Below are 26,349 nucleotides of genomic sequence, written 5' to 3' on the forward strand. Positions count from 1 at the left end.
CACCCTGCTATATCTGGCAATGCACCTCTGAGGAGTTCGATTACATATGCCCTCACGTCCTGACCCTCCTTCCCCTCTGCCACACCCAGTAATCGTATGTTATTTCTTCTCTGTCTATTCTCAAAATCTTCGAGTTTCCACAAAATATCTGACGTCGTTTTTTCTTGGTCTTGTTTGAACTCTTGCCACTTATTAACCTCTTCTTCCAGATTACCAGTCCTCTCCTCAACTTCGGTAACCCTCCCCACAAGGTCTGTATATAATTTATTAACTTTCCTAAGCGAGCCCAGTATCTTCTTACTCTCTTGTCTCGCTCTGCGACTTTCCACTCTAGCCTCCACTTGAATCTGTTTCAACATAGAGTACATTGTTTCAAATCCGAGTGGGTCTTGGCCTGGACCTGGAGTCTGCCTCTGTGACGTATCTTGGACTGATGTAGTTCCCGCTGTCTCCTGGTACAGTTGCGATGTCGCAGAGTAGTCCCAATCAAGTCTTTTACAACCTGCACTTGTATAGGGCTTGCACCACTTTTAGTTCTACTCCTTCTCTTTCTCACTAAGGTCTTTGATTTACGTCTGGAGGGGGGTTTATGTGCTGTTTTTTCCCTCAATTCCGAGCTATCTGAGATATCAGATTCTAGTCCGGATGGGAGTAGTTCCACTTCAACGTCAGTATCAGAGTCTTTTGATGCATTAGATGACTCTGAGCTTGAGCCAGATTCCGTCCCTCCCACCGCTCCTTCTTCCTCTTCATCGCCACCCTCATTAAGTGAAAAAAAACAATCATCACTTGGCGAGCCAGGATTTGTAGGAGAGTGTGCATTATCCCTCCTAAGATTAGAGTCCAGCAGTACTACAGTCTTATCAGCCTGTAACTCTGTTAGTGTGGGTATTATCACCCCTCCTTTGTCTTGCTCCACAATACCATTAGTTTCTTCTATAGAGTTCATATCCTCCTTACTCAGCTGTAATGAGACTCCTGACTCCTCCACACGCTCTAATATTATTTCCACATTAGGCAATCCCTCTCCCTCTATCAACATTACCTGCATTGTCTGCGCTTGTTCTGTCTCCGAGTTAACTGAAATCTGAGTGGGAGCAGGAACGACCTTTAAATCCTGCATCTGTTCCCCCACATTACCCGGTACATCGTCTGAGTGTTCTATTTGAATCGAATTGTAAAACAAAGCCTTTCCTGACCTCTGCTCCACAGACTCCGGGTGCCTCGACTGCTGATTCCGCGAGGTCTGCCCTGTCTGTTGCTCCGTCTGTAGTCCCGCCCCCGGCACCACCTGTGTTGCTCCAGTCCTCGTTCCTGTCCGCTCCGGAGCACCATCAACGTCGTTGGAGCCGCTAGTCGGCACCCCGTTCGTCCCGTTCACCTCCTGAAGACCTACCAAGGAGTGCACCTCAGGAATCGCCAACAATGGGGTATGAGCTTTTCCCGCTGATTCAGATGTCTTAGCGTTTACCTTCCCCTTGGCGTTCAAACGTGTTGCAGCAGCTATGGGGGAAAACGTCTCCAACACCGAAGGCTGTCTCAGACCTGCCTGCTCCAATGCCTTTGTACTGGTATTATTCCTCCTTACTACGTTAGCCTTATCCTTTAATTTCTCCTTTTTCTCTTTTTCCTTTTGGTTTACCGCAACATTGTTTCCCGCAACATTGTTTCCCGTTATCTTCATTGGCTCTGTGTCTCGATCCTCCATTTTCCGTGTGATTGTTTTTGTGCGGAGATTAGCCGCTGGAGCGTCAGGATCACTACAGGTTGTTTTCTCTTTATCCTCCTTCGTATTTCTTTGCTGTTTTGGAGCCATAATACACCTCCTCAGTCGTTGTAAACAGCTATGGCTTGTAGCAATAATTCCCTTGAAAAGTTCACGAGTGCGGCTCAAGTTTCCTTTTACGTTATCCTTTAAGCTCAGGGCAAACCATAATGCCTCAGCGTAAGAGCCCAGATCAGTTGATAAAGTTAATAAACTCACGGTGGATAAGTTCCTTTGGTATTTACCTTCGGAAAATCATTTAGCTCTCATCGAAGAGTTTTCTCAGAGGGGATTCTTCACTGCACCTTTGTCATCCGCCAGTTAGAATAGTGGCATGCTCTGTTTCCCATTCAAAAAACTGCAGCTTCAGGAGTGAGGAAAGAGCACGTCTTCCCTCTACGGCCTGCCAGCGGCCATCTTGCCCCCATGAACGCCTATGCATTACTGTTTCCACTTCATTCATCGCAATAGCTGCTTCATTTTCAATGATTGGTTGTCCTAGTGGATCTTGACTCAGTGGAGCAGAACTTTGACTGTCTTGGGAACTGTCTCTAGCAATCTCAGCTGCAATAGTAGCTTCTTGATCAACTTCATTGTTCAACATTTTCAAATAATTTGCAAAAACTGTACATTGTGTGGTATCTTTACAAGCATTGAAGGAATCTTCATAGCTCTGAAAATCTCCAAGTAATTCCAATTCTGTACGCCACTGTTTGAACAGTTGCAAAAGTGCTAAATAGTAAAATTCCCTTTTATCAGGAGTATCACAACTCAATTGTCTGTGATTATTCAAATTTCCCTTTCTTTGTTTCACCAAAGATCCTTCAGAACAAATTACTGCATATTTTCCATCATTTATGTTTTCTGTAGTATTCCGTTTAAAAGTGTAGTTTTGCAGCACTTCATAGAGGCATATGTTCTCAAAATGATGACTTCTATTTTGATAATATGTGTCCAACATGTTTGTTTTGACAATATCTGTACTTGCCGGATCTTTTTCTGCTAAATATTCGATTTCTTTTACAGATTTAAGTACTTGATTTCACGTTGCATCTAAACCTAGACTCACCCAAATGATTCTTCTAGATTTTAAGTATAAACTTGCAGATGATAACCGATCTGAGCATTCATACGCTCCAATTTTTCATTCGGGTTAACTGTCAGGAATACGCTCCACAGGATCCGGTTGTAGCTTAAAGGGGTCCACCTCCCAATGTGTCCAACTCCCTGATTGATATATACAGGGAATTCGAACCATTAGGCGAGGGAAAAAACAGGGAAGGGGAAGGGACTGCTGGGATGTTAGGCTCTGGAAGACATAAACATATAACACATTATTATTAAAGCATAGATTATACACACTACTCTCATTAATTCTCGCTATGGAAAAGAGGTATAAAGAAGAATGGAAACACACCTCCAACTGAGAACCCAATTGCAATCACCAGCAGATCAGGAAACAAAACAAAGCATAAGCCCTTGTCCACAAAATACAGGAAGAAAGGTTCTTATCTTGTAAACAAAAGTAAAGGGCTTGGAGAACTCTCCTATAGTCAAGACCTGGATAGTTGGTTAATAGAACAACATTTGGACAGTCTTCCTCCTTGCAATCACAATATATTACTTTTCATATACCGTGAAGGAATACCATAGTAACCCGCTGTGCACAAAAACATGTGGGACTGTTCCAACTTATTATACACTTGAGTTGCTTAGAATATCCACTAACGGTAGCGCGTGGCGGACAACACACTGCGCTCCGTCTTTCATCAATAAATAATAGTCTTACATCCGTTTGCATGTAGCAGCCGCTACCATGCACAGCGACTAATCCAAATGTTCACAGCAGCTAAATCGGTAACGTGTGGTCCGTCGACACACTACGTTTCGCTTAGCAATCTTAGCGCAGCCGTGCCAGAGGGACACCAACCACAAGGAAAACCAGCCGGTCTCCACCTTGCGGAAACGGTAGCGCTCCGCTTAATGCAGCTGGGGCAGCCGCCCCTACGAGAAACCAGACGACAGAAACAGTACCTGAACGGAGAGAAAACAGGATCTCCGGGCAACGCCAAAACGTTGAGGAAGAGCAGACGCTTGCTTAGGAGAAACCAGCCAAACAGGAAACACAGAATAACGTGCATGCTCAGAAGCGCGTGCAGTCAGGAAATACCCCATTGCCGCAAGGGCACATGGGAGTTGTAGTCTAAACACTAGGTAGGCGTGGTAAGAGGATTCCTGACAATAACATCTTTAAACTGAAACTGTATCATTTCTTAATAAGACTCTTCTCATGAGAAATTTCTTCCCACATTTCTTTTAATTCCGTCTTTTCAGATTTTGTAATGTAGGATGTCACATACCAGGCAACAGCAATGGAATTATCCGCAACATACTGAATATCCATATTAGCATTCCACATTGAGAGAATAACTGAATTATAATCATCGATATACTTTAATTCTTCATTTCTTCTCGAATTATACATATTTTGTGGAGATTTTCTAGTGATGGTATGTCTCATAGCTGACATAAAACTATTTACTCTTCCTTTGGCTATTACAAGACATGGAAATCCAAAACGACATTTGGTATAAAAATGTCCTTAGACTTGTACTTTCGTCGACTGTATTTTCCACATCAATGACTTTGGAATCGTAAGACTTGTTGCCTTATGGTGTTTTCTTCAGTTCTTTTTGGTACATGTGGCATATTCCTCAATAAAAGACAAAACAGTGTCATCCGAATCAGTTCCAAATTTGGGTGCATCCTTAATCCATAACAGCATATGTATAAGAGGAGCACCTCTAGCTTGATACTCCTTTCTCCGAAAAAAATCCACAACTTCTCCAAGAGGATAATTCTTTTTATTGCAGATAAAAGACATCATAGCTTCAAACCTATGATTGAAATATCTGCATACATTAACAGGGTCCAAAGAGCACAATTCTCCAGGTGTCTTGTATTCAATATTTTTTATATTAGAATTTGCTTTTCAAAGAAATTCAAGTAAATCATCCCAAGCTTATTCAGCACAGCTTAGGGTAAGAAACCATTTAGGAGTTTCTAAGTTCCTTAGCATACATTTAAGTTCTCCATGACAACTGTACCAATACTCATTAGTACCACACTGACATGCCATCAAATTAATCAGCTGAGATTCTAAATGATCATCTCTCTGATGTACTTTATCCATAAATTCATTTGCAGAAACATTTTGAAGATGTTCTGCTGTTTTCAAAAGGTGGTTGACTGCATATGAAAGTCCAAACATGTCACTCTCAAATAAAAGATGAAATATATATGGGATACATTGTCGAAATCTTGGATCTTCTGCGCACAATCTGGTTGTCCGATATTCAGATGAAGGAATCTGCACTGATCGTTCATCATATTGTCTACCTTTTCCAGTTGGGAACAGCTGCGGAAAACAATGAACTTCCAAACTTTTTTCCCATACACTCATGGGACTCCCCTCTGCTTTTTTAATTTGGAATAATTCAATAGTATTGCCAATCACTTCTTTTGAATGAAGTGGATGTACACTGTAATGTAAATAGATTTCTTCACTTTTGGACATGTCCACTTTTTCAATTTGACCAATTGACGTTTCAGTTTTATCTCCTAAAAGTATATCTTCTTCTTCCACATACACTTTTTCGTAGTACTCATTGTTTTTTATGAGATATAATTTTGCCTTTTGCACTTCCTAACATCCACTAATTCTTGCCAGATGTTCTTACTTTTAGTAGGAACACCATTAACTAGACTAACTAGTGGTTCACTTTCTACATTGTCTACATCAATAGTTTCAATATGTTTCCTTAAATCTAGGGGTAAATATACAACTCTTCCTTTTAATTCTCTCTGTAAATCTGAAGGAGGCAATTTACTTGTTTTAGGCTCCATACGAACAATAGCTTGAAATGGGTGCACACATTGAATCAGAATAGACTCATACGTATTTAAATCTATCAGTTCTGGAGGAATAGTTACCAACTCTAGATTATTATGCACAGATCTAGCAGGCATTTTATTCTCATCTAATTTGTTATAACAATGTTTGCAAATCTGCTGGTCAGAACCCAAATCAAAACAAATCTCTACCAACAAATAAGTTGCAAATTCCTTCCACTTATCATTATTTTCTCTTTCACTTTTTAAATACAGATGAACAGTCCTAGTCTGATTTTTATAGTGAGTTCGCCGGCAACAAATACAAGAATAATTTGGCGTTTCATCTGAAATCACCTTAAACTTTGTAATTTGTTCTTCAACATTTTTTGTAGTAGTATGTTGCACATTCTCCTCAACAGTTTCCTCTATTAATGTGTCAGTTTCTGCACTCTCTTGTTCAGGACCAAAGTAACAAAACTCAATTTCATCACAAACCTTCTTCACATCTCATACTGACCCACGCAAAAGGGCACTGTTCTACTCATTTAACATTAATGCTGGACTTTTTGCGTAATGCAATGTTCCGACTAACTTCCACATTTGAGAATGATGTACTGCTAACATCCTGAAATGATGAAAAATACTTTGACATACTTTTCTAGAAAGACAAGCCAGAGAATGACCTGCCAAACCAGTATTTTTTTCTCACTCTGCAAGGATCTAGTCCTTGCAACATCTTAATCTTTTGTTTAACACTTTTGTTTACTATATTCTCGTTAGAAATTGCGTAAAATATCAGTAGATTCCTGTTGTATGCCACAAATACTACTGCAATCCCAATTGTACACTGGGGCTTTAGGACATCTCCTAGAACTTCATCAGCTATCACTTGTTCTACATTTCTAGGAACCATCTTCTCCTTGTCAATTGGACAACCATTTCTAACCTCATAAGCTCGACCACTGGTATCAACTGCATGCAATAAATTATTGGTCTGAAAGTAACTCTCTTCATTAAAGAAAGGCTCTGAACTTGAAGTGTGTTTCCATTCACCCCAAAAAATATTGCAAAAATTAGTTCTGTTAATTACACTTTTCCTCTTACTTTTGGCCTTCACAAAATGGATTGGTTTATCGAGTGATATATTCTGTTTAAAACTAAAATGAATATTTTCCTTTTTAATTCAAAAGCCTTCTCTACAATAATTTCTATTTCATTCTTCTTTTTATAAAATACTGCTCTTTTTTCGTATTTCTTCACATATTTATTCAAATTAGAGACAACTCTATTGTAAAACTTTTTCTTTCTAATTTATGCATGCTTACTTTTCCTCCTTTTACCATATGTTGTGTCTTTTGAATGTGATTTTGTTTTATGTACGTTTCTTTCCTTATTATATTTTTTAGTTGTTGAAGCATTCTCTGAACTTTCATCAATGTGCACATTGTTTTTAGGCTTTGAAAGTTTTTTTATAAATTCTTTGGTCCTCTTACCGGAACACTTATTGTTTTACCCCACATGATGTTGGTCATCCAATACTTGTTGTTGAATTTTCTTCAAATAATTGTCCTTTTTCTGTCCTTTTCTCTTTCTTGATTTTTCAGGCATGATAGGTTTATTTTAATGATGATAAACAATATCTCTAAAAAATAAATATAAATACATTTATTTTAATAAATTTATAAATTATACTTTTCTAATACTATACAAACACAGTGTATATAAAAACCATGTAACCACTTTCTTTTGTAATTACTAATTGAAATTGTAATTGAGGGTGTAAAGATAAACGTGTAGGTGGTTAGAGGTCTGCGTGTGTAATGGCCAAGTGGTTGTACCAGTATTTGTGTTAAGCCCTAAGACATTGTATGAGTACTTAGGTACTGACTGAATCATTAGAGTACTGCAAGGAGAGTGCCTGGGTGAATTTATAAGTGGTTGGGGTTTGGCTTAGTAAATGGATTAGTACATGGTGCTGAATGGGTGTGAAAGACAAATGTGTATGTGGTTACAGGACTGCATGCATAGTGGATAGGCGTTTGAAGCAGTCCATTTGCTAAGGCCTGGCTCCATGCATGAGTACTTGGGTACTGACTGAATGGTTAGGGTAGTTCAAGGAGAGTGCCTGGGTGAATTTATAAGTGGTTGGGTTTTGGCGCAGTGAATGGATTAGTACATGGTGCTGAATGGGTCACTAGAGGAGTGCAATGGTAGTGGTAGGGTGTTTGCTGTAGTGTATGGAAACTGACTGGGGAATTGAATGTGTGAAAAACAAATGTGTAGGTGGTTATAGGACAGCATGCATAGTGGATAGGTTTTTGAAGCAGTCTATGTGCTAAGGCCAGAATCATTGCATGAGTACGTGAATATTGACTGAATGATTAGAATACTGCAAAGAAACTGCCTGGATACATTTATAAGTCGTTAGGGCACAATAAATGGATTAGTACATGGTGCTGAATGGGTCACTAGAGGAGTGCAAAGGGAGTGGCAGGTTGTTTTCTGAAATCTATGGACACTGACTGGGCAATTGAAGGTGTGATAGACAAATGTGTAGGTGGTTAGAGGACTGCATGCATAGTGGATAGGTGTTTGAAGCAGTCTATGTGGTAAGGCCTGAGTCATTGCATGAGTACTTGGATACTAAGTGAATGATTAGAATACTGCAAGGACACGACCTGGGTGAATTTATAAGTGGTTAGGTTTTGACGCAGTGAATGGATTAGTACATGGTACTGAATGGGTCACTAGAGAAGTGCAAAGCGAGTGGCAGGGTGTTTGCTGTATTGTAGGGACTCTGACTGGGGAATTGAAGGTGTGAAAAACAAATGTGTAGGTGGTTGAGGACTGCATGCTTAGTGGATAAGTGTTTGAAGCAGTCTATGTGCTAAGGCCTGATGCATTGCATGAGTACTTGAGTACTAACTGAATGATTAGAATACTGAAAAGAAAATGCCTGGATGAATTTATAAGTGCTTGTGTTATGGCGCAGTGAATGGATTAGTACATGGTGCTGAATGGGTCATTAGAGGAGTGCAAAGAGAGTGGCAGGATGTTTCCTGGAGTCTATGGACACTGGCTCAGGAATTGGAGGTGTGAAAGACAAATGTGTAGGTGGTTAGAAGACTGCATGCATAGTGGATAGGGGTTTGAACCAGTCTATGTGCTAAGGCCTGGTTCACTGCATGAGTACTTGGGTACTGACTGAATGATTAGAGTACTGCAAGGAGAGTGCCTGGGTGAATTCATTAGTGGTTGGGTTTTGGCGCAGTGAATGGATTAGTACATGGTGCTGAATGGGTCACTAGAGAAGTGCAAAGGGAGTGGCCGGGTGTTTCCTGGAGTCTATGGACACTGACTGGGGAATTGAAGGTGTGAAAGACAAATGTGTAGGTGGTTAGAGGACTGCATGTATAGTGGATAGGTGTTTGAAGCAGTCTATTTGCTAAGGCCTGGCTTAGAGCATGAGTACTTGGGTACTGACTGAATGATTAGAGTAGTGCAAGGAGAGTGCCTGGGTGAATTTATAAGTGGTTGGGTTTTGGCGCAGTGAATAGATTAGTACATGGTGCTGAATGGGTCACTAGAGGAGTGCTATGGGAGTGGCAGGATGTTTGCTGGAGTGTATGGACACTGACTGGGGAATTGAACGTGTGAAACACAAATGTGTAGGTGGTTAGAGGACTGAATGCATAGTGGATAGGTGTTTGAAATAGTCTATCTGCAATGGCCAGAATCATTGCATGAGTACATGAATACTAACTGAATGATTAGAATACTGCAAAGAAACTGCCTGGATTAATTTATAAGTGGTTAGGTTATGGCGCATGGAATGGATTAGCACATGGTGCTGAATGGGTCACTAGCAGAGTGCAAAGGGAGTGGCAGGGTGTTTGCTGTAGTGTATTGACACTGACTGGGGAATTGAAGGTGTGAAAGACAAATATGTACATGGTTAGAGGACTGCATGCATAGTGGATTGGTGTTTGAAGCAGTCTGTGTGGTAAGGCCTGAATCATTGCATGAGTACTTTGATACTGAGTGAATGATTAGAATATGGCAAGGACACTGCCTGGGTGAATTTATAAGTGGTTAGTTTTTGACGCAGTGAATGGATTAGTACATGGTACTGAATGGGTCACTAGAGGAGTGCAAAGGGAGTGGCAGGGTGTTTCCTGGAGTCTATGGACACTGACTCGGGAATTGAAGATGTGAAAGACAAATGTGTAGGTGATTAGAAGACTGCATGCATAGTGGATAGTGGTTTGAAGCAGTCTATGTGCTAAGGCCTGGCTCACTGCATGAGTACTTGGGTACTGACTGAATGATTAGAGTACTGCAAGGAGAGTGCCTGGGTGAATCGATAAGTGGTTGGGTTTTGGCGCAGTGAATGGATTAGTACATGGTGCTGAATGGGTAACTAGAGTAGTGCAAAGAGAGTGGCAGGGTGTTTGCTGGAGTCTATGGAGACTGACCGGGGAACTAAAGGTGTAAAAGACAAATGTGTAGGTGGTTACAGAACTGCATGCATAGTAGATAGGCGTTTGAAGCAGTCCATGTCCTAAGGCCTGGCTCACTGCATGAGTACTTGGGTACTGACTGAATGATTAGAGTACTGCAAGGAGAGTGCTTGGGTGAATTTATAAGTGGTTGGGTTTTGGCGCAGTGAATAGATTAGTACATGGTGCTGAATGGGTTACTAGAGGAGTACAAAGGGGGTGGATGGGTGTTTGCTGTAGTGTATGGACACTGACTAGGGAATTGAACGTGTGAAAAACAAATGTGTAGGTGGTTAGAGGATTGCATGCATAGTGGATAGGTGTTTGAAGCAGTCTACGTGCTAAGGCTTGAGTCATTGCATGAGTACTTGAATACTGACTGAATGATTAGAATACTGCAAATAAACTGCCTGGATGAATTTATTAGTGGTTGGGTTATGGCACAGTGAATTGATTAGTACATGGTGCTGAATGGCTCACAAGAGTAGCACAAGGGCAGTAGATTTCTAAGCAGTTATGTTTCAGGAAAGATGTGAAATAACCACATGCTTCTGTCAAAATGGTTGCAGAAGTGGACACAGACTCACAGTGTGATTCTAGACAAGCAAACCTATTCCCTGGACTTTAACAGGAGAAACACAATCGTCTGGAAGTGGTAAGGTGACTGCATACATTCTACACATTTCACTACTGCACTCAACTGTGAATGCCTGACTCATTCTGTGAATGCATAAGCAATCGCTGGGTTCTAATACTACTGAAATTTCACAGCAGGACACCTTTTAAGCACGTATGTGTCTGCAAAAACATGAAGTAACCACATGCTTCTGTCACAATGGTTGCAGAAGTGAATACAGACTGACAGTGTGATTCTAGACAAGCAAGACTATTCCCTCGACTTTAGCAGGAGAAACTCACTAGACTGGAAGGGGTAAGGTGACTGCATACATTCTGCACATTTCATTACTGCACTCTAGTGTGAATGCCTGACTCATTCTGTGAATGCATACATAATCACTGGGTACAAATACTACTGAAATTTGACAACAGAACAGCGGTTTAAGCACTTATGTGTCTGAAAAGACATAAAGTTATCACATATTCCTACCACAATGGTTGCACAAGTACACACAGACTCACAGTGTGATTCTAGACAAGCAAAACTATTCCCTGGACTTTAGCAGGAGAAACTCACTACTCTGGAAGGGTTTGGGTGATTGCATACATTCTATACATTTCACTACTGCACTGTTAGTGTGAATGCTTGACTCATTCTCCGAATGCATAAGCAATCACTGGGTTCTAATACTACTAAAATGTCACAACAGGACAGCTTTTTAAGCACTTATATGTCTGCAAAGACATGAAGTAACCACATGCTTCTGTCACAATGGTTGCAGAAGTGTACACAGACTCATAGTGTGATTCTAGACAAGCAAAACTATTCCCTAGACTTTAGCAAGAGAAAAACACTAGTCTGGAAGGGGTAAGGTGACTGCATACATTCTACACATTTCACTACTGCACTCTACGGTGAAAGCCTGACTCATTCTGTGAATGCATAAGCAATCACTGGGTTTTAATAGTACTGAAATGTGACAACAGCTTTTTAAGTACTTATTTGTGTGCAAAGACATTAAGTAACCACATGCTTCTGTCACAATGGTTGCAGAACTGGATACAGACTCACAGTGTTATTCTAGACAATCAAGACTATTCCCTGGACCTTAGCAGAAGAAACTCACTAGTCTGGAAGGGGTAAGGTGACTGTATACATTCTACACATTTCACTACTGCACTCTAGTGTAAATGTCTGACTAATTCTGTGAATGCATAAGCAATGACTGGGGGCTCTCCTTTTGAAATACCTGATTGTTGGTGGGGGCTGCTGAAGCTCTCTGTGTCTTCCAGCCAGCAACTGGGACCGCGACCCTGTCGCTAGTCTCCCCCTGTCGCCGTTGCCTTTCCAGACCACGGCACGGCCGCAGTGAGGGGTGGACTCCATTTCCCAGCTCCCCTTGTGCCAGGAAGATGCACACGCCCTGCCCAGCGCCCGGAGGGTCATAAAGTTTGGCGAGAGCCCCGGTGGAGCGGGGCTCTCCTTTTGAAATACCTGATTGTTGGTGGGGGCTGCTGAAGCTCTCTGTGTCTTCTAGCTGGCAACTGGGACTGCGACCCTGCCGCTAGTCTCCCCCTGCCGCTGTTGCCTTTCCAGACCACGGCACGGCCGCTGTCAGGGGGGGGCTCCATTTTCCAGCTCCCCTTGCGCCAGGAAGCTGCACACGCCCTGCCCAGTGCCCGGAGGCGCATAAAGTTTGGCGAGAGCCCCGGTGGAGCGGGGCTCTCCTTTTGAAATACCTGATTGTTGGTGGGGGCTGCTAAAGCTCTCTGTGTCTTCCAGCCAGCAACTGGGACCGCGACCCTACCACTAGTCTCCCCCTGCCGCCGTTGCCTTTCCAGACCACAGCACGGCCGCAGTGAGGAGGGGACTCCGTTTCCCAGCTTCCCTTGCGCCAGGAAGCTGCACACACCCTGCCCAGCGCCCGGAGGCGCATAAAGTTTGGCGAGAGCCCCCGCGTCGCGGGATCGCACGCGGGTCAAGGCTGGGTTAAGCCCGGGACAAGGGCGGGCCATCTAAGGCCGTCCGAGGACGGAAGAGGCTGGGCTGGGCCACCCCCCCTTGGATGTAGAGGAGTGCAAGACTCTTGTTGTCTGTTGGACTGAAAAACAGTATACAAAGTAAAACATTAAGACTGTTAGGTATTGTGGACAGAATCAGGATGATTCATAACATCTAACGTGGTATCTGCTAAGGTTATTATTTGGGTGTTCGGAAGTGCTGGGGTAGTGTGTATCGAGGGAAAAACAGGGTAGTTATTTCATTTTAGTAATAACTTCCCTCTACCTATAGCATGGCTAGTTGCGTGAAAACCCGCTCATCAAAAGTTAAATCACATAATACCCCTACATCTCGAGCCACACAGCCGGAGCCTAATCTATCGCTCCGGCGAAATGCACAGCCCACCGCGATTGACATCATGTTGCGGAAAGTCATTGGGGTAGTTTCTAGCGAGATCGAGCTTACAGAGAGACGTCTCTCCTTAACCCCATCAACCGACCCGCCTGCTTCTCAGAATAGTACTGACAGTGAGATAATGGTGGTCTCCCCCCACGCTATTTTGGCGTCACCCGCGTATGATATCCCTTGCACTGAGTTGCCCGTTGTAGCAGAAACGCTGTATAAATGACTGCGCAGTGGTCTGACCATGCTAGAGGGAGAATACTGGCTAGTGCAATATGGTGATTGTTTGTAAATAATCCGTCAAGCGTATGACCTGCTTGATGGGTAGAGCCCATGACTAATTGTTGTAGTCCAGCTGACTGCAAGTCGGAAATTAACTGAATTGTATCCTTGTCACAAGTGGCTTCTAAATGAAAGTTAAAATCTCCCAGAATGGTGTAGTCGGACGGTTCTAGTGAGAGTTCTGTAAATCGGTCTAAGGAGGAAAGAAAACGTGTGTGTGTGGTCCCGGGGGGCGATATAGCAAAATGCCTTTGAAGGCTTGGTTGTGATTGAGGGAGATGGAATAGGCCAAGGCCTCAAATTCTGATCCGTGTATAGGTTCTATTTTTATAGGGTAGGTCGCTTTATGAATGATGGCTAAGCCACCACCCTTACCTATAGTTCTGTCCAGTCTAGCCACACAGTAGGCATCAGGAGTGGCGGCGGGAAATCAGGGCCAGAGGCCTCATCCCCCCATGGTTCTGTGACAAAGAGGATGTTGAGTTCCTGATCAATGATGCATTCACTGATTTCTAAGTGATGTTTAGGAAGGGAGCGGGCATTGATCAGTGCCATGCGATATGGGGGCCTGGCGTCCTGGGTTTTAGTCAGGGGGCTCGTGGTTGTCACGGGAGAGGGAATTCTAAAATTACAACCCGGGCAGATATCCGGGGTTGTAGTATTGTGGGTGAGTAGTGGCAGCGTCTTGCAGCACTGGTTGATTTTAGTGGTATTGAGGTCTCTTAGGTGTTTTGAGGAGTATCGCAGAGGGGCGCCGGTGAGATGGATGGCCTCAGGGCCAGGGGGTATGGCCCTAGGCCCGGGACAGGCACGGACGGGCGCAGACGGGCTTGCCATAGGCGTGCCTTCGGCACACCCGCAGCGCGCCCGCTGCGTTCGTCCGCTGCACGTCCGGGGAGGCATCCGGTTTTTATGCCGGTGGTGGTGAGCAGCTAGACTGCTAACCTCGGCGCTAACCGGAAGTGTAGTTTCACACTTCCTGGTGGGCGATCTATCCCTCCACACAGCCTGAATGCTCAGTGGTGGACCGGGGAACACGCCAAGTACTGCACAAAAGTAAGTTATTTAGTCAAAATACATTTGTGACATCAAGCAGAGTAAATGTGACTATTTAAAAACCGCTAGGAGCACTTCTAAATGTGTTACCGTCGGCGATTTAAAAACAGTTAAAACAAGTATTAAACAGTTTTGATAGCGATAATGAGCTGGGCATTGGTAATCAATGCTTCGTTCAGCGTGGTGGTGTCCCAGAAAGAATCCACGAGCTAGATGATTCAGTGGTTTTTATGCCGGTGGTGGTGAGCAGCTAGACTGCTAACCTCGGCGCTAACCGGAAGTGCAGTTTCACACTTCCTGGTGGGCGATCTATCCCTCCACACAACCTGAATGCTCAGTGGTGGACCGGGGAACACGCCAAGTACTGCACAAAAGTAAGTTATTCAGTCAAAATACATTTGTGACATCAAGCAGAGTAAATGTGACTATTTAAAAACCGCTAGGAGCACTTCTAAATGTGTTACCGTCGGCGATTTAAAAACAGTTAAAACAAGTATTAAACAGTTTTGATAGCAATAATGAGCTGGGCATTGGTAATCAATGCTCCGTTCAGCGTGGTGGTGTCCCAGAAAGAACCGGGTTAAATTTAAAGCTCTATGTATAGCATTCAAAGCTGCACATCTACTGGGCCCTCAGTTTCTGAAAGATCATTTATCACTCTACTGTCCCAAAAGGCAACTTCGCTCAATGACTGCCTTTCAGTTACAGGTCCCAAGAGTAAAGACAGTATCTTGGGGGGACCGGCGTTTCGTAGTTACAGCGGCCAGACTGTGGAACGCTCTGCCCCTACAGATTCGCTCAAGCCAGACATTACTGCATTCCCGCAAGTTGATAAAAACATGGCTGTTTAACCAATAAGTGGATACTCTCCTGTAAGCTGAAGTGTATTATGGTCATCTATCCCTCAGCTAGCTCGTGATCCTGCTCAGTCGATAGCACCGAGACGCCCAAGGGCATTTGCTGCGCTCTACAAGTTTCAAAAATAAATAAATAAATACATAAATAGGATGTTGCAAGGAGCCCACTGGGGGCCACAATGACGCCGATGAGGACTACAAAGTCCAGCATGCTCTGCAGAATATAACGTGATGTGAGTGGCCCACCGTGGGCTGAAAACATATAAAAACAGCATGCACATCGGGACTTCCATGCAATATCCTTACAGTGACCCATGATGAAGGGGCTGTTGCCTTAAAATGCGTTGGGGAAAATAAAAGCAATTTTATCCTGGAATGCAGTCTCCGGTTTTCTTCTGCAATTAATCTTATTAATCTTAAAGATCAGCTGTGACTGGGAGTGCATCCTTAAAGCACCAGGCTTACCTTGAATAAAGTTTTGATTTTTTTTAAATACACACATACATATATATATATATATATTTCCATTACAGCTGGGAAAAGGGAAAAGGCTGCGCAGCACCAGGACTTCCTCACAGCTGCAGGCAGCCCAGTCACGAGAAAATCCAAACCGGAACATCATCCTGGGACCTACGATAGGTGTACTAGTATGTAAAGGACACTGACAAACTAAAAGATGTTGCAAGGAGCCCACTGGGGGCAACAATGATGCCGAAGAGGACTGCAAAGTCTAGCATGCTGTGCAGAATATATCTACCTCTAGCGTTGTAATATTAAGGGGTAAATTTGGGCCGAGGACTACAGCCCTAGAACATGTGGAATCTTCCCCGCTCGGGTTAAAAATACCAGTGAAGTACAAAACCCAGCTTTCCTCACTGACCTGGGCAGATAATACAGGGAATTCCTCTTTCTAAAGGAAGGGGCTATTTACAGTATTCCAGAAAAGCTTACTATCCCGGAGCTCTGCAGCTTTTGAGAGATTGTCCCAAGCTTCCTCCCTTAACTCTTGCTTCCTGCATTTCAGATGGTTTTTATAGGTTGCCCTAAGAGATTTAACAACTTCCCTATCCCTAGGACAGCTTGAGAGGGCTTTCTTTAATTCTTGTAAGGACTTTGTGCAGGCCCCGTCGAACCAGCCTACAGTCACCCTAGTACTACTGGCCTTGGTGATAGTTAAAGTCCTTTTAATTATTTCATTTAATTTCTCAAAGTCGTCGAGAATACCTAATGCGCCAGTATTAACATCAATATCCAAAGAACAATGGTTCCTGTGGCATACCAATTTATAGAATATACAATGCTAAACAGCTTAAATAAGCAATATTAACTTGTAGCAGAGAAGGGTTTGGCAAGGAAAGAAGCACACGTATGCAAAATTTATAAGAAAGACTTCTTATATTTCAACTCATGAAAGTGTCCATATTTACAACAGCAACACATATACAAAAAGTTATATGTACAGGAAAGTGCAGTGCGTCCCAAGTGATTTCGTGAACAAAAACAAAACAAACACAAATAATAAGTGATCTGTACAGTTTTGCGTTATGGGTATTAACACAGGGAAATGACCAAGCAATATAATACAGTAATTGCTAACAGTGACTATATGAAATCATAAATCACTGTGCTAAAAGGGTTCCTTCCCTATAGCGTCGACGGCGTTTCGACCTGCTTGATGGAGGTCTCGTCAGGACTAAACAGTGCGGGACATCTCGTAGTGTCTCAACTCAACGCAACCCATGCGTGATGAAAATAATTAAATTGGACTTACAGTGTACCCGGCCGGGCACACTGTGATTGTTATGGTGCTCGTGGTAATGGAGTCGAGTGGCACTCAGGTTACAGTAGAGAAGCAGGATAATACCTGCTCTTAGGACGCGGAATCGCTCGATCGCACTTTCCCGGTCAGCTGTTTGGTCTACTGTAACCTGAGTGCCACTCGGCTCCATTACCACGAGCACCATAACAATCACAGTGTGCCCGGCCGGGTACACTGTAAGTTCAATTTAATTATTTTCATCACGCATGGGTTGCGTTGAGTTGAGACACTACGAGATGTCCCGCACTGTTTAGTCCTGACGAGACCTCCATCAAGCAGGTCGAAACGCCGTCGACGCTATAGGGAAGGAACCCTTTTAGCACAGTGATTTATGATTTCATATAGTCACTGTTAGCAATTACTGTATTATATTGCTTGGTCATTTCCCTGTGTTAATACCCATAACGCAAAACTGTACAGATCACTTATTATTTGTGTTTGTTTTGTTTTTGTTCACGAAATCACTTGGGACGCACTGCACTTTCCTGTACATATAACTTTTTGTATATGCGTTGCTGTTGTAAATATGGACACTTTCATGAGTTGAAATATAAGAAGTCTTTCTTATAAATTTTGCATACGTGTGCTTCTTTCCTTGCCAAACCCTTCTCTGCTACAAGTTAATATTGCTTATTTAAGCTGTTTAGCATTGTATATTCTATAAATTGGTATGCCACAGGAACCATTGTTCTTTGGATATACACTTTGCCCTGGTTCCGCTGTGAGTAGGGTTCCCTTGTTTCCCCTTTTAGTATTAACATCAAGGCAGCGCTGCAACTCCTGGAGACTAGCTGCCACGATTTTAGTCTGCAACTTCTCTGAATTATCCCCGCACCATTTAATCCTGATGCCGTTCTGTCTACAGGGATTTATTTCGGCAACAGTCCCTCGGGCGGCTTGAGCTTTTATCCCCCAAATTGACGTAAACATAGTAATGCAGTTATGGTCACTAAGGGCCAAATCGACAATTTCCGGAATAGCGTAGAGAAAGCTGATATTTACAGAGACCAACAAATAGTCAATGACAGAGGCTGAGTTCTTCCCTTCAAAGGTAGGGACAGGGTTGCCCTCGCTATCATTTGCCGGCTGATGAATTAACAGAGCTAATCTAAGCATGAGTATATCGAGAGACTCTCCATATGGGGTGTGAACAAAGTGAGCCCGGTCCTCCCCTGTAGCCCCATCAAAACCACAGACATTCATAAAGGAGAAGGGGCACGTAAAGCTATTGAAATCCCCCCCCCAAATGATATCAAAAGGGACAGGGTTGGCCCTACAGGTTTTATCAACTGCAGTCTCGAGTTCATTAACTACTGTGGAGCAAGAGGAGTCAAACACATTATTATAATGGTTAATTAGCAGAATGTTTCGACCCCACTTTGCTGCAACCAAAGCACTTGTGAATGGAATCCAATGATGGTATGGGATTTAACTCGAACCGAAAGTTCACAGACAATAAAATCACCAGCCCACCTTTAGCCCTGCCCATAGTTGATTCCTGTGCCAAACAATTATAAGACACATATCCAACAAAATGTATCTCTACCGTAGACCACGTCTCTTGGAGGCAGAGTATGTCGTAATTAATAACAGACTCCCTCCAACCAAGAGTCTCTTCCTTTTTTCGCCAGCCAGCAATATTCCAGCTCACTAGTTTATACCCAGTACCATGATGGCCATCCTCCACTCCTATAAACTCCCCTGTGGGCATGAAAGGGGGTGCCTTTTTGATAGGGCCTCTGAACTATAGGATCGTTTATCACAGCTTGTCCTTGATTGAACTATAGACGTTAGTGGGTGCTCCACAAGGTTATCACGCAAGGGAGTAATGGAGACCAACTGGTAATTTGTCCCCGGTTGAACTACAGCCGTTAGCAGATGCTCCACAGGATCATACTCAGATAGGTCAATACTTCCCACCAGTACTTCTTTATTTAAATCTGGGGTTCCTCCCATGGGTGACAACTGGGCAACAGGAGGTAGTCAGTCTACTGCATCAAGACAACTAAAGCGATTGTAATCGCAAAAGGGAACGCGGGTTGGCATAGGGGCTGATCTGCCGTCAAATCTTCTGTTTCTTCCCCTGCGGTCAACCCTTGTTCAATCATCCGTGCCCCTTCCATAGGCCATGCAGTTAGGGGGAAAAAGAAGGACAATGGCAGTGTCTGGATGGTGGAGTCAAATGACCTATTAAAACCAGCACAAATATGGGAGACAGTTTGGGGGTCTCTAAAATTGACTGTTATACAGTCCCCATTTATGGTCTTAGCTGTCTTACCCAACCAGGGCAACCTTCTTACCATAATAATTTCACTAGATAAGTGAGCTGGCAAGGGTCTATTCCAGTTTAGCCATCTGATAACCTTATTTTTTAGCAAGCTAAAGCATTCTCCGTCCCCCTCTTCTAAAGCAGGAGCGCCAGCCAAAACCACCATAAAACGATTAGCTTTAGGTGGGAGGTCTGGTAGTCGGGCTCTTTTAACTCTACACTCTTTTACTAACGCCGGCGGTGCGAGGTAACAATTATCAGCATTCCCCTGGTTAACACTACCACTGGGCAAGGGAGCAGGAGTCTGCTTAGGGGGGGCCTGATGTACAGGATTAAAGCCTGGTGGACCAGGCGGTCTACAATTAGGAATGGGCGCTCCACCATCTACAGAGGATAATGTCCCCCCAGTCTGGCATGCAGGGATTAAGGATGCGCCTGGCTTGTTGGCCATACTTGGGTTTGCTAATAAAGCAGATGTAGCTTTCTCAATATTTGCCAATCTAAGTTCAATTTGTTCCCTTTTAGCTTCTAAGGGGAATAAAATAGATTTAAATAGCACTCCCAGGCTTTCAATGGACAAATCGTTGCCGGGCAGAGTCCGCGAATGGATAGCAGGGGGGGGCATAGTTAAATCAACCAACCCATTCGCAGATTCTTTTAGCCCCACTGTTGGTCTAGCTGATGAATTGCTATCGCTCTGTCGCTTTGCTATTTTAGCTTTACTCTCATCTTTCTTGTTATAAACCTGTTTCCTTTTAGGGATAGCCCCTTCCTTGGTCCCTTGAGGCAGGGTGCTATTAATAAGTTCCCCGGGGTCAGAGGGTGTAATTACAGGATTATCAAGGATTAAATTAATTTCGGGCAAGATTTCATTAACTAGAATGTCCAAGTCCTGCGAATCATGCTCCTCCACTCCAGAAGTAATGTCTTGCTCTGCTATACAAGGCAAAGTAATGGCGGCATCCAGATTCCTATCTGGCGTTTTGGCATTAGCAATTGCTCTCAGGGAGGATCTTTTATTTACTGTGATTTCCTGTGGCAAACGTTTTTCCAAGACAGAGATTTCAGTTTCAATTAGGGAGTTAGCTCTAATTAAGAATTTTTCCATACCTCCCACAATTGCTCCTAAGTTCGTGCCCAGACATGGTTCACAAAGTTAATAATAAGTTTACAATGCCTGAATCAAGAGGGGGGGCCCGGTCCGGTCCTGACCGGTCAGGAACGGGCAGGAACAGGCCCGCCTTTGGCCCGGGCTTCGCCCGGGGGTGTCCGCGCGCGTCCCGCGGGCCGGATATGGGGGTGTAGCTTTATAGAAGAGGGAACAAACCCCTTGCAGCGCGACACACAGGGAAGCAGAGTCCAGCCCCCGATTTGAATGCTCAGGGAGGAGGCGGGAAGATGACCAGCTGTGGCGAGTTAGACGCACTGCCCGCTGGTCCTCGCAGTCCCGCTCCGGGCCTCGTTGGTATTAGGCTTAGGTCCTGTGAGAAGCAGACACCGGGACTCCCTGGTTGGCGAGCGGCTCCCGCAGAGCGGGGGCCGCGAGGCGTGGGGTCTGAAGCCAAAAGTAAAGATCCTTGCAGGAAACAAAGTCCGGGGCCAATGCAGCACACCCCTTGCAGCGCGACACACAGGGAAGCAGAGTTCAGCCCCCGATTTGAATGCTCAGGGAGGAGGCGGGAAGATGACCCGCTGTGGCGAGTTAGACGCACTGCCCGCTGGTCCTCACAGTCCCGCTTCGGGCCTCGTTGGTATTAGGCTTAGGTCCTGTGAGCAGCAGACACCGGGACTCCCTGGATGGCGAGCGGCTCCCGCGGAGCGGTGGCCGCGAGGCGTGGGGTCTGAAGCCGTGGGGGTCTGAAGCCAAAAGTAAAGATCCTTGCAGGAAACACAGTCCGGGGCCGATGCAGCACACCCCTTGCAGCGTGACACACACTTGAGGCGATAAGTCTCTAAGAGTACACTTTTTGATGAGTATATGAATATCTCACGTTCAAATTAAACCTACCAATTAGACCATAATTTTTGTTTTAAAACTTTCAACCTTATGTATCGCAACTGGTTCTTTTGTAAAGCGCTCTGACACCGTTGGGTAATGTACGCGCTATAGAAAAGCAGCTAAACTCATTTCAGGATCAAGGAAATTCAACCACATATCGCCACACCTGAAGGCACTCAACTGGCTACCCTATGAAGCCCGTATTCACTTAAAGATTGCTTGTATTACTCATAAAGCGTTACGCCACAATACCCCACAGTTCCTAGCCAAAAAACGTACTCTATCTGGAGGAAACAGACTTTCCAGGAGCACAGATAACCTACTCCTGAAATCCGCAAGGTTCAACAAGACTAAAACCTCCAACAGAGCATTTTCTGGAGCGGCCCCAAGAATCTGGAACTCGCTTCCGCCATTCATCAGAAAAATCACCTCAACGCTCCTCTTCAAAAAGGAAGCAAAAACCAAGCCAGCTTCAAACTCTATCTCGAAGATAAGACTTTTTCAAACTCGATTTGACTCCCTATCGCAGAGCTGTTCTCTATTCTGCCTTTATCCCCTGAACTTTGTTATATACTTGTTGTTACTTTTTTTGCGTTGTTTTGATCGGTGTTGTTGGTAACCTATGTCCTTTTATTTCCCTGCTCACTTTGTAAAGCGCTCTGTTACCCTATCTTGGGTCTGGTTCGCGCTATAGAAAACTCTAAAAATAAATAAATAAATAAATAGAGTCTGAATCCGATTCAAGTTTGTCTATCCTATTTAGAAAATCCTTGGTGTCATTCACATAGCTGTCCAGACATGTCACAAAATCCGTCAAGAAATTATCAATGTACTTGGACACATATTCAGCCACACTTCCTCGTGATGACACTATGGGTCTGCCTGGTGGTCTAGTAGGGTCTTTATGTACCTTTGGCAGAAGGTGTAAGACTGGGAGGACTGGGTAATCATGCTTCAGATAGCCATAATCTTCCCAGGTAAGTATCCCCTTCACTTTCCACTCACCAAGGTACTCCCAAATGGTGGTAATACTAGTATTGTACCTATCAAAACTCACAGGTTCATAGAACATGCCATCTTTAAGTTGCCTTTCTGCTTCATCTAAATATTGTTCCTGATCTAAGATCACAATATTGCCCCCCTCATCCGCCGGGCGGATGACAATACTGTCATCCTCCATCAGGGATTTAAGGGCCTGTCTCTGCCTTTGGGTTAAGTTGGAATCACCATTGTTCTTGTATTTCTTTCTATTCTGTCTAGATTCATTGAGTGTCTTGCTAACACACTCATGAAAGGTATCTATGCTGTCATGTGGTAGTATTGACTGCGTGGAGGTTAAAGCTAGACCTTCTCCTTCCCCACTCTGGCCTAATAATACCACAGTACTGAGTATCTCAGTATCCCTTATGCTGAAATCATATTCATTTGAAGTGCTGGCATTGTTTGTACCATTGTCGCTCACGATACCCTTAAGTTGCACCGGGACTTCCTCACAGCTGCGAGCAGCCCAGTCACGAGAAACTCCAAACCGGAACATCATCCTGGGACCTACGATAGGAGTACTAGTATGTAAAGGACACTGACGAACTACAGGATGTTGCAAGGAGCCCACTGGGGACAACAATGATGCAGATGAGGACTGCAAAGTCTAGCATGCTGTGCAGAATATAACCTGATGTGCGTGGCCCACTGGGGGCTGAAAACATATAAAAGCAGCATGCACATCAGGACTTCCATGCCATATCCTAACAGTGACCCATGATGAAGGGGCCATTGCCTTGAAACACTTTGGGGCAAATGAAAGCAATTTTAACCGTGAATGAAGTCTCTGGTTTTCTTCTGCCACTAATCTTAAAGATCAGCTGTGACTGGGAGTGCATCCTTAAAGCATCAGGCTTACCTTGGATAAAAAAATTATTTCACACTGCTGCCTCGCCGTCAAGGATTGCACCATTTTTCACTTTCCATAACAGCTGAGAAAAGGAAAAAGGGAAAAGGCTGCGCAGCACCGGGACTTCCTCACAGCTGGGAGCAGTCTAGTCATGAGAAAATCCAAACTGGAACATCATCCTGGGACCTACGATAGGTGTACTAGTATGTAAAGGACACTGACAAACTACAGGATGTTGCAAGGAGCCCACTGGGGGCACCAATGACGCTGATGAGAACTACAAAGTCCAGCCTGCTGTGCAGAATATTACGTGATGTGCGGGCCTCGTTGGTATTAGGCTTAGGTCCTGTGAGAAGCAGACACCGGGACTCCCTGGTTGGCGAGCGGCTCCCGCAGAGCGGGGGCCGCGAGGCGTGGGGTCTGAAGCCAAAAGTAAAGATCCTTGCAGGAAACAAAGTCCGGGGCCAATGCAGCACACCCCTTGCAGCGCGACACACAGGGAAGCAGAGTTCAGCCCCCGATTTGAATGCTCAGGGAGGAGGCGGGAAGATGACCCGCTGTGGCGAGTTAGACGCACTGCCCGCTGGTCCTCACAGTCCCGCTTCGGGCCTCGTTGGTATTAGGCTTAGGTCCTGTGAGCAGCAGACACCGGGACTCCCTGGATGGCGAGGGGCTCCCGCGGAGAGTTGTGGCCGCGAGGCGTGGGGTCTGAAGCCGTGGGGGTCTGACGCCAAAAGTAAAGATCCTTGCAGGAAACAAAGTCTGGGGCCAATGCAGCACACCCCTTGCAGCGTGACACACACTTGAGGCGATAAGTCACTAAGAGTACACTTTTTGATGAGTATATGAATATCTCACGTTCAAATTAAACCTACCAATTAGACCATAATTTTTGTTTTAAAACTTTCAACCTTATGTATCGCAACTGGTTCTTTTGTAAAGCGCTCTGACACCTTTGGGTAATGTACGCGCTATAGAAAAGCAGCTAAACTCATTTTAGGATCAAGGAAATTCAACCACATATCGCCACACCTGAAGGCACTCAACTGGCTACCCTATGAAGCCCGTATTTACTTAAAGATTGCTTGTATTACTCATAAAGCGTTACGCCACAATACCCCACAGTTCCTAGCCCAAAAACGTAGTCTATCTGGAGGAAACAGACTTTCCAGGAGCACAGATAACCTACTCCTGAAATCCGCAAGGTTCAACAAGACTAAAACCTCCAACAGAGCATTTTCTGGAGCGGCCCCAAGAATCTGGAACTCGCTTCCGCCATTCATCAGAAAAATCACCTCAACGCTCCTCTTCAAAAGGAAGCAAAAACCAAGCCAGCTTCAAACTCTATCTCGAAGATAAGACTTTTTCAAACTCGATTTGACTCCCTATCGCAGAGCTGTTCTCTATTCTGCCTTTATCCCCTGAACTTTATTATATACTTGTTGTTACTTTTTTTGCGTTGTTTTGATCGGTGTTGTTGGTAACCAATGTCCTTTTATTTCCCTGCTCACTTTGTAAAGCGCTCTGTTACCCTATCTTGGGTCTGGTTCACGCTATAGAAAACTCTAAAAATAAATAAATAAATAAATAGAGTCTGAATCCAATTCAAGTTTGTCTATCCTACTTAGAAAATCCTTGGTGTCATTCACATAGCTGTCCAGACATGTCACAAAATCCCTCAAGAAATTATCAATGTACTTGGACACATATTCAGCCACACTTCCTCGTGATGACACTATGGGTCTGCCTGGTGGTCTAGTAGGGTCTTTATGTACCTTTGGCAGAAGGTATAAGACTGGGAGGACTGGGTAATCATGCTTCAGATAGCCATATTCTTCCCAGGTAAGTATCCCCTTATCTTTCCACTCACCAAGGTACTCCCAAATGGTGGTAATACTAGTATTGTACCTATCAAAACTCACAGGTTCATAGAACATGCCATCTTTAAGTTGCCTTTCTGCTTCATCTAAATATTGTTCCTGATCTAAGATCACAATATTGCCTCCCTCATCCGCCGGGCGGATGACAATACTGTCATCCTCCATCAGGGATTTAAGGGCCTGTCTCTGCCTTTGGGTTAAGTTGGAATCACCATTGTTCTTGTATTTCTTTCTATTCTGTCTAGATTCATTGAGTGTCTTACTAACACACTAATGAAAGGTATCTATGCTGTCATGTGGTAGTATTGACTGTGTGGAGGTTAAAGCTGGACCTTCTCCTTCCCCACTCTGGCCTAATAATACCACAGTACTGAGTATCTCAGTATCCCTTATGCTGAAATCATATACATTTGAAGTGCTCGCATTGTTTGTACCATTGTCGCTCACGATACCCTTAAGTTGCACCGGGACTTCCTCACAGCTGCGAGCAGCCCAGTCACGAGAAACTCCAAACCGGAACATCATCCTGGGACCTACGATAGGAGTACTAGTATGTATAGGACACTGACGAACTACAGGATGTTGCAAGGAGCCCACTGGGGACAACAATGATGCAGATGAGGACTGCAAAGTCTAGCATGCTGTGCAGAATATAACCTGATGTGCGTGGCCCACTGGGGGCTGAAAACATATAAAAGCAGCATGCACAGCAGGACTTCCATGCCATATCCTAACAGTGACCCATGATGAAGGGGCCATTGCCTTGAAACGCTTTGGGGCAAATGAAAGCAATTTTAACCGTGAATAAAGTCTCTGGTTTTCTTCTGCCACTAATCTTAAAGATCAGCTGTGACTGGGAGTGCGTCCTTAAAGCATCAGGCTTACCTTGGATAAAAAAATTATTTCACACTGCTGCCTCGCCGTCAAGGATTGCACCATTTTTCACTTTCCATAACAGCTGAGAAAAGGAAAAAGGGAAAAGGCTGCGCAGCACCGGGACTTCCTCACAGCTGGGAGCAACAAACTGGAACATCATCCTGGGACCTACGATAGGTGTACTAGTATGTAAAGGACACTGACAAACTACAGGATGTTGCAAGGAGCCCACTGGGGGCA

Source organism: Lissotriton vulgaris, chromosome 3_1 (assembly GCF_964263255.1).
Source record: "Lissotriton vulgaris chromosome 3_1, aLisVul1.2, whole genome shotgun sequence".
NCBI classification, from domain to species: domain Eukaryota; kingdom Metazoa; phylum Chordata; class Amphibia; order Caudata; family Salamandridae; genus Lissotriton; species Lissotriton vulgaris.